Source organism: Triticum aestivum, chromosome 7D, assembly GCF_018294505.1.
Source record: "Triticum aestivum cultivar Chinese Spring chromosome 7D, IWGSC CS RefSeq v2.1, whole genome shotgun sequence".
NCBI lineage: Eukaryota > Viridiplantae > Streptophyta > Magnoliopsida > Poales > Poaceae > Triticum > Triticum aestivum.
In genome coordinates this window covers 165,041,300-165,050,500 of record NC_057814.1, presented here as the reverse complement: position 1 = coordinate 165,050,500, position 9,201 = coordinate 165,041,300, and the positions used below count along the sequence as shown (strand labels likewise).

Sequence of the window (9,201 nt, the reverse complement as noted above, 5' to 3'; positions counted from 1 at the left end):
GGCAAATGTGGTGCACGAGTCAACCTCACATCATACTGTGGTGTCTAGGATGGGCGTGGTGTAACATGACGCTTTCTAGAAGCATGTTATCGAACATCTCCACAGAATCACGAGCTTGCCTAATTCCCAAAGCATGTTATCATAAGGATGAGTACGGAGGACAACTCTCTCAATTCCCAAAGCACTAATCTTGTCCTAATTGCTCATATATTGAATCACTTTTCGCTGCAAATATGTTTTCTGTTTGATGAGCTAGAAGATGCTTGGAGGCTAAGGACAAAGAGGATCTGACGTTCACGTTTTTGGGAGGCAATAAGTACTTTGTGCACTTTGGCTGTGGATATGGGTACACATTCTTGATGTCTCGATGAATTGGAGAACAGATGTAATGGTACGTGCTCTATGCAAGGACATGAGAACAATCCTCCAAATTGAACTACGTGATGGGAGAGTAGGTAGGAAACTTTGTTCGTGTACGGGTTGCTTTTCCTGTATATAGCGGGCGCTGGAAATTTCAGTTGCGATGATAGCAAGGATCAAGGAAAAGAGAACAAGGGTGGGGCTTAAACTTCAGTACGGGTGCTTGCCGTGGTTCTGCTATGCATGTGGCTACATCGGGCATCAGGTCATGTCTTGTGCGCGTAAGTTCAGGTGGTGAACCTGTATGCTGACGACTGCGATGCTTACCACCGAGGAAGTTCGTGCAGCAAGCAGGAAGTAAGACCTGAATTTAACTAGATGACCCACAATATCTAGCAACTCAAACCATTGTCTCACATTAGAGTAATTTTTAATACAGTCATATAGCTATCCATGCTGACATGCTGTATTATTATTTTCATTGGAGGTTAATTAAGTATTTTTTTTCAGGCACCTTGGACAAATTTTGGAAAGAGGAGCACGACTCGGAGGTATGAGCCCCAGCAAGGGCCATCACAGCTGCGCTGACAAGCAAGTGTAAGTTGGTGATGGTGCCACCGTGTCAGAGTTCGGAGACTACCCTTGGAAGCACAAATTGGACAAAGTGCCTTGTGCCACTGGTGTTTCAACACCAGGGATGTGATTTTGCTCTATAGTTTGCAGTACATTAGACAATTTTGTATGCTATTCAGTAATTAATGCTAAAGTTTATTCCTACAGCTTGTACTTGAACAGGTCCCTGTTTACCGATGGCGAAAACTCATCCTTGATCCAGCTTACTTCTGCAAATGTTGACCAACAGACAATTCTCTTCATGCCTTATTCATAACATCAAATTTCTCAACCTGATGGCATCTGTCAAGGATCTCTAAAGCCGATGGATTAAACTTGTGTTTTTCTCGTGTGTTCAGTATACATGGTTATCTTCGTAGGCTAATTTCACTTTTGATGAACTGATGATAAAGCGACAATGGAATCAGAAGGTGAGCTAAAAATAATCTTGTTATCTATTGTTGTTGCAAATTTTCCAGTATGCGTGTATCTATATCATAAAAAAGGAAGCAAGTTTATACCATGATTATAATGTCCTACTGATGTGCTTATTGTATCGATGAAACATCTCGAATGTATTTCTTTTTACAAATCTAATTACTTGGATTCTTTTTTTCTTTCGTTTTATATTTAACATTAAAGTTTGCTTTTCTATCTTTTCTGATTCACAAATTACGGTCATGCCAATGGAAATGATGAATACACTTCTATAGTTGGTCGTAAAACCAGTCGAGCATCTGGCCAAACCCATTTGCGATGCAGGCCCAAAAAACTTCATCATTCATTCTGCAAGCTGCCTAAAGAAAAAACAGCACCACTGAAACATACAGTATGACTTAAAGGTAGCAATAAAAAACCATCTCTGGTTCATTAATTGGTTCGGATAATCAAATTATTCAATTGAAACATGTGAGAAATTATTATAAAAAGAATCTGGATGCATCATATTAAAAGTGGAATAGGGGCAGCGGCATCGATCCTTCGTAATGACCATCTGCTGGAAGGCGATGCGGTTGGCGAGAATTTGCTTAGCTCTTTCGATGACGCCACACGGGCATTCGTGAATTCCGAGTAAGCCGCGACCCGGTTTGACAGGGTGAGGGATGCGGGAGTGGTTGACAATGAGGTGGCCCTGTCTAAGGGCACCCAGTAGACTGAGAAAGGAACATTGTTTCTGTAACACAATGATATTTAGACTTTCAGAGCACCCCTGCACTACGTGAGATTCAGAAGGTATTCAGATTAGTGTTTGCTGATATCTGTAAATTCCGTTTGTGTGAGTTTTATATTTTTCTATCCCTGTCGACGTAGTAATCCACTGTTCAATGATGTGCAGGTGGTACGGCCGGCGGATGCATCCATGTGCTAATCATCTGGCACCAAGCGGACGGAGCCGTACGAGTTGGGGCCACCAGCTGGCTGACAGCGCACACATGGGCGAGCATGAGCAACATGGAGCTAGGGAGTAAGCTGGGAGCGGATGGACGGGGCGTGAGGTAGAACGGGGGTGGGGAGCGGGCAGACCGTGGACAGAAGAGAACAACACCGGGTTTGTTAATTACTTTATGCACGATCACAGATTTATCTCTTTATTTATGTGGCTTATCAGGCTTGCTGCACGATCACAGATTTATCTCTTTATTTATGTGGGTGGACAGAAACATCCTTTCTAAAGTTTTCTTGGGGCTGTACTGACGAACAACTTGTTCAGTGATACCAACCCCTTCGAGCTCCCTCAACCCTTCGACAACACTTATTCAGTTTCTCACCACAAGTGAGTTCTATTTGCACCAACATTCGTGTTAATCATTGTACGTGCTGGTAATCAGAGTTTAGATAAATGCTACTAATGCTAGCGCTCGCCCTACATGGACAGAGTGGTGGCCGAACGATATGGTTAAATAATAAACTGACTTGGAAGAAGCAACAGAACTTATTATGGACAAAGAGAGATGCACAATTTTTCTAATCTGTTTATTATTGGTCGTTTCATGCATCGTTTAGGGTAAAAAATTCCTAGAACATGAGTTTGTCCTTGCATAATTATCCATGCTTGATGGCACTACATCGTATCAGCATACTTTAAGTTTGTCCTTGTATTATCATGTATTCAGGGGCAAAAATGCCCAGAACAAAGAAATGATGAATTGTATTGTAGTCATTCTTGTAGTTAAATATTATGTTTAAAATTGATCATCACTTGGGATGTTGCCAACTGCAGGGTCGATGAGACATTGAATTGCCATATTGCTTTTCCCTCTTATTGACATGTTAAGAATATATCTTTAACAATAGAATTTAATATTTGTGCTTTCAGGTAGTAAGAGACATGATCAGATCGCTAACCAGTGATGAAGGCGTTATGTGGTCGTTGACGTCATGCTAAATGTTGGTGTAGTGCCAAATAAGAAGATACGGAACAAAATCCCTAAGCTAGACATTATGGTATAATGGAAATTTGAGGATTCTTGCCTATCATACCCATTTGTAGTCTATATCATACTGCAAAATTCCATGAACATTTGGTCCACAATATATTTTTTGTTATATGGTTCCTGCCAAAGCGTGGATGTAGGTGGATGTGGGCGCTGTGGCCGCCACCAAGGATGTAGGGGTCGCGCCCCAAGCTGCAAGTACGTGGTAGGGCGTCAAAACTGACGAGGACACGGGAGCCGCACTGCAGCATGAGTGTTTTTCATAATTTATTTAGGTATGTGAAGTCTTTTTAATGTTCACATATATGCTGAAATTTTGACATTGAAGAACCAGCAATGGAGTTGTATGTAATTTCTTGCGAGAGCTATACCATTCTTTTTAGTACTAACTAATTCCCATGAGTGCCAGTGGTGAAATTTTCAGGCCTATGAACTGGATGATATTTTCATTGCTGGCAATCTTCATCAACCTATCTACGAGGACATTGATATACTAATTGCTGCACAAGTGTTCTCAGCACCGGCTAGCAAGAAGAGAGTATGATTGTTCAATGCTCACTGTTGTAAGCTTGTTTCACGAGGAGCTTCTCAGTGTTGTACATGTAGGGTGTGGATAATATAAATAAAATCTATTTGTTCATTCTTCTACTGTACCTCCGATTCGTCCCCCACGGTTCAGTAGAGTACAGTTATGTGCTAAAGTATTAGGAAGTCATCATCTTCTAAAACATATTGTTACCTACTCAACCCAGTAAGCAAATAAAGAGTGTGGTGAACTTAACACCTTTCTATCTTTATTTTTTGTTTCTCTTATTCATAGCATCTTTTCCCCATTTATAAATCTAACGGTGGTGAACTTAGACTTTGTGTAAGGAGAGCCATTCTGTTTTCTTGAACTTAACAACTCCATATATCCTTATTTATCCAGAAAGCTTTCAGACGATACTCACACCATCTGACTCTTTGAAACATATAAATGTTTTTTCAGATCTATTACAATCCAAGATTTGTTAATTAATCATATTATTTATACTCATAAGTAGTATAAAGTTACCCCAAAATTGTTAATATGATTTTGGATTATATATTATGATGCTGAAAAGGACGTTATTGGTGCCCATTAAAATAACAGTATGAAATAACCCTGCATATATTTGTTGGTTTTTAATTTAAGTCTTTCAACTCAACTGAAATTATTATTTGTACTCCCTCCGTTCCTAAATATAAGTCTTCCTAGAGACTCCAATGTGAACTACATACGGAGCAAAATGAATGAATCTACACTTTAAAATATGTCTATATATATCTGTATGTAGTCCTTATTGAACTTTCAAAAAAGACTTATATTTAGGAACAGAGGGAGTACAACATTTACTAACTTTTATCTCCTATTGGCTATCTGGAACGATTGTGGGTATTAATGAAGAAGTCCTCGTTAGGTGGACTAGCTCAAAATGGAGAAGTATGTTGGTATTTTCGGTTGATTGTTTTAAGCATTTAAGCTCGTAGCAACTTGTAACGTCAATATCTTCGGGATGCCTTGCAATATTTTAGAAAACTATATTTTTTTTCCAGCATGATGTGATCCGGCCTGATCTAGCGTGCTGCCCTGAGACGTCCTGACCCCATTACTTCTCACATATGGCGGTTTTCAGATAGCGTAGACACATGGAGACAATTTGGTGATCCGATTCTCTCTCCCTCCCTCCCTCCCCCCCCCCTCTCTCTCTCTCTTAGTTGCTAATAGAATAATGAACAATCGATAAGACTAATATTATAGACCTCCTCCTCCTCAATCCTACCATGTATTATTCGACTTTTGTGCTAATACAGAAAAAAGTATGTTGTAAACTTGTGAGTCGTGAGCAATATTCTCTGGGCAAGTTTTAACCTGCTTATTCACAATTGATGCTGCATGTCAATCGCCCTTTCACCCTTATTTTTTATTTTAATGTCTTAGTGTATGTATAATTAGGGTTTTTCTCCGGTTGGTATTTGAATAGGAGTTGGTCGCTTCCCTTTACATCATAGTTCATAGTACAACACACACATTTCCTTTTGAGTCTTATGTGAATTTCATTTTGAGCCGATACACCAAATCTGAAGTTACATAATTCTAACAAAACTAAAAATTACTATAAAAATATAAATAAATGCCAATAAATTTTTAATCAACAAATGTTATCAAAGATTGATGTATCTACCTCTCCCAAGATAGCTGGGAGTAGCATGTTCTAGAAGATGTGTTTTGCTGCAGCAGTTTCTAAATGGTAAATTGTATGGTTTCAAGTGCCTAAGTTCATATGCAATAGTTTGCCAGCCAATTGCACATTGCAATTAAGTTTCTGGTTATAACTTCTTGGAACATTTTTTAAAAGGGAACAAAATCATCCATGTGTTAATTTTAATTAAAGGAGAATAGCAATGCACACGCTTTCACGAGACAATCGATCTTAAGCATAAAAAAACATTCAAGTGTTATTATCATTTGTAATGCAATGCACAATAAAGAGGTCAATATTTGTGTACCACCTTTATTTTGTGCATCAGATATGATAACCCTTTTGTGTATAGGGTAGAGTTACATTTTATTATCGAAATACATTGCAAGCGAAGTACATTACAATTACTTTGGCTATATTTTCTATCTATATGAAATTTACATGCAACCAATACAAATTATGAAAAGCCCGTGGCAACGCACGGGCAGTCTACTAGTAAATATACTATCTTGGACATCTAAAGAGTTGATGTTGGACAAGGAAGACAACGTAATGGGTTATGTTTTCTTATATCTGAGATAAAGTATATTGTCATGGATCATCCAACATGTTGAGCTTGCCTTTCCCTCTCATGCTAGCCAAATTCTTTGCACCAAGTAGAGATACTACTTGTGCTTCCAAAAACCCTTAAACCAGTTTTGCCATGAGAGTCCACCATACCTACCTATGGATTGAGTAAGATCCTTCAAGTAAGTTGTCATCGGTGCAAGCAATAAAAATTGCTCTCTAAATATGTATGATTGATTGATGTGGAGGAAATAAGCTTTATACGATCTTGTGATGTGGAAGAAATAAAAGCGACGGACTGCATAATAAAGGTCTATATCACAAGTGGCAATATAAAGTGACGTTCTTTCGCATTAAGATTTTGTGCATCCAACCATAAAAGCGCATGGCAACCTCTGCTTCCCTCTGCGAAGGGCCTATCTTTTATTATTACCTTCTACCTTATGCAAGAGTCATGGTGATCTTCACCTTTCCTTTTTACATTTATCCTTTGGCAAGCACAGTGTGTTGGAAAGATCCTGATATATATATCTAATTGGATGTAAGTTGGCATGAACTATTATTGTTGACATTACCCTTGAGGTAAAAGGTTGGGAGGTGAAACTATAAGCCCCTATCTTTCTCTGTGTCCGATTAAAACTCCGTAACCACAAGTATTGCATGAATGTTAGCAATTATGAAAGACTAAATGATAGTTGAGTATGTGGACTTGCTAAAAAGCTCTGACATAGACTCTTTCTGATGTTATTGTAAATTGCAATTGCTTCAATGACTGAGATTATAGTTTGTTAGTTCTCAATAAAGTTTCTGATTCATACTTTGCATTGAGAATAGATTATTACTTGAGCATAAGAAATCATATGAAAATATCCATATATGTTGCTGTTATGAGAATAATCATGATGCCCTCATGTCCATATTTTATTTTATCGACACCTCTATCTCTAAACATGTGGACATATTTATCGTTATCGGCTTCCGCTTGAGGACAAGCGAGGTCTAAGCTTGGGGGAGTTGATATGTCCATTTTGCATCATGCTTTTATATCGATATTTATTGCATTATGGGATGTTATTACACATTATGTCACAATACTTATGCCTATTCTCTCTTATTTTACAAGGTTTACATAAGGAGGGAGAATGCCGGCAGCTGGAATTCTGGGCTGGAAAAGGAGCAAATATTAGAGACCTATTCTGCACAACTCCAAAAGTCCTGAAACTCCACGAAAGTCATTTTTGGAAATAATAAAAAATACTGAGCGGAAGAAATACAAGTGGGGGCCTACACCCTGGCCACGAGGGTGGGGGCGCGTCCTACCCCCCTGGGCGCGCCCCCTGCCTCGTGGGCCCCCTGTTGGCTCTCCGATGCCCATCTTCTGCTATATGAAGTCTTTCGTCCGAAGAAAAATCATAAGCAAGCTTTCGGGACGAGACTCCGCCGCCACGAGGCGGAACCTTGGCGGAACCAATCTAGGGCTCCGGCGGAGCTGTTCTGCTGGGACACTTCCCTCCGGGAGGGGGAAATCATCGCCATCGTCATCACCAACGCTCCTCTCATCGGGAGAGGGCAATCTCCATCAACATCTTCACCAGCACCATCTCCTCTCAAACCCTAGTTCATCTCTTGTATCCAATTCTTGTCTCTATGTCTGGGATTGGTACCTGTAGGTTGCTAGTAGTGTTGATTACTCCTTGTAGTTGATGCTAGTTGGTTTATTTGGTGGAAGATCATATGTTCAGATCCTTTATGCATATTAATACTCCTCTGATTATGAACATGAATATGCTTTGTGAGTAGTTACGTTTGTTCCTGAGGACATGGGAGAAGTCTTGCTATTAGTAGTCATGTGAATTTGGTATTCATTCGATATTTTGATGAGATGTATGTTGTCTATCCTCTAGTGGTGTTATGTGAACGTCGACTACATGACACTTCACCATTATTTGGGCCTAGAGGAAGGCATTGGGAAGTAATAAGTAGATGATGGGTTGCTACAGTGACAGAAGCTTAAACCCTAGTTTATGCATTGCTTCGTAAGGGGCTGATTTGGATCCACATGTTTCATGCTATGGTTAGGTTTACCTTAATACTTCTTTTGTAGTTGCGGATGCTTGCAATAGGGGTTAATCATAAGTGGGATGCTTGTCCAAGTAAGGGCAGCACCCAAGCACCGGTCCACCCACATATCAAATTATCAAAGTACCGAACGCGAATCATATGAACGTGATGAAAACTAGCTTGACGATAATTCCCATGTGTCCTGGGAGCGTTTTCCTTTATATAAGAGTTTGTCGAGGCTTGTCCTTTGCTACAAAAAGGATTGGGCCACCTTGATGCACTTTATTTACTTTTGCTACTTGTTGCTCGTTACCAATTATCTTATCACAAAACTATCTGTTACCTATAATTTCAGTGCTTGCAGAGAATACCTTGCTGAAAACCGCTTATCATTTCCTTCTGCTCCTCGTTGGGTTCGACACTTACTTATTGAAAGGACTACGATAGATCCCCTATACTTGTGGGTCATCATAGAGCACGCCACTCAACATTGAAGACGGCTCAGGCCGGATGTGACCTCTCACTGCCTCCGCCATTGAAGCGGCGCGCCGGCCATGGGAGTCGCCCGCTTCACATCTCCGGTCTCTGTACCTGTTCAATGCCGGAGACGCGTGACTGGATGGGATGGGACGGATATCTATCACGTATGTTCAATGCCCCATCTCTCCGTATGCTGCCATTAAGCAAGCTCGCCGGCCGAAAAACCCACTCCAGCGTCCCGCATTAACGTCCGGCTTCACCGAAATCCACTATTTAAGAGCAGCCACTCCCGGCTATGTCCATAGCACAACACATCCGCCCCACATCCTCCTTCTTTCCTCCACATCCGCCATGACCGCTACCGAGAAAACACTATGGGACAGTCTGTTGCTGAAGATGAACCACTCGGTGGCCAGCCTTGCAGCCACATGGCATAGCCGCCATGCCAGGCAGATCGAGTCCAG

At 40.5% G+C, this 9,201-nt stretch overlaps 1 long non-coding RNA gene across 1 annotated transcript; it reads left to right on the top strand.

Annotated features, from left to right (window-relative positions):
* Positions 1–2,507: 2,507 nt before the first annotated feature.
* LOC123168103 (uncharacterized) lies at positions 2,508–3,678 on the top strand. The gene is made up of 3 exons (XR_006484208.1): positions 2,508–2,746; positions 3,290–3,417; positions 3,537–3,678. It is a non-coding gene; the product is annotated as an uncharacterized lncRNA (long non-coding RNA).
* Positions 3,679–9,201: the final 5,523 nt, after the last annotated feature.